The sequence below is a fragment of the Etheostoma spectabile genome, chromosome 6, assembly GCF_008692095.1.
Source record: "Etheostoma spectabile isolate EspeVRDwgs_2016 chromosome 6, UIUC_Espe_1.0, whole genome shotgun sequence".
In the NCBI taxonomy this organism is placed as follows: Eukaryota; Metazoa; Chordata; class Actinopteri; order Perciformes; family Percidae; genus Etheostoma; species Etheostoma spectabile.
In genome coordinates this window covers 899131-899373 of record NC_045738.1, presented here as the reverse complement: position 1 = coordinate 899373, position 243 = coordinate 899131, and the positions used below count along the sequence as shown (strand labels likewise).

Sequence of the window (243 nt, the reverse complement as noted above, 5' to 3'; positions counted from 1 at the left end):
GCTTCCTGAGCTGGCGCAGGAAGTCTATCCTCTGCTGGGCCTTATTGATGATGGTGTCAATGTTAGGCTCCCACTTAGGTCCTGGGATATAGTGGATCCCAGAAACTTGAAGGAGTCCACAGCAGAAACAGGCCTGTTGAGTATGGTGATGGGGGGGAAGAGTGGGGAGGCTCCTTCTGAAGTCCAAGATCATCTCCACAGTTTTGAGCGTGTCAAGCTCAAGGTTGTTCTGACTGCACCAGA

The 243-nt window shown here is 51.9% G+C and overlaps 1 protein-coding gene across 6 annotated transcripts in view; it reads right to left on the bottom strand.

The window, feature by feature from the left end:
* The window catches only part of ulk4 (unc-51 like kinase 4), a 119848-nt gene that overhangs the window by 100036 nt on the left and 19569 nt on the right, over positions 1-243 (bottom strand). The gene's annotated exons all lie outside the window — the stretch shown is intronic.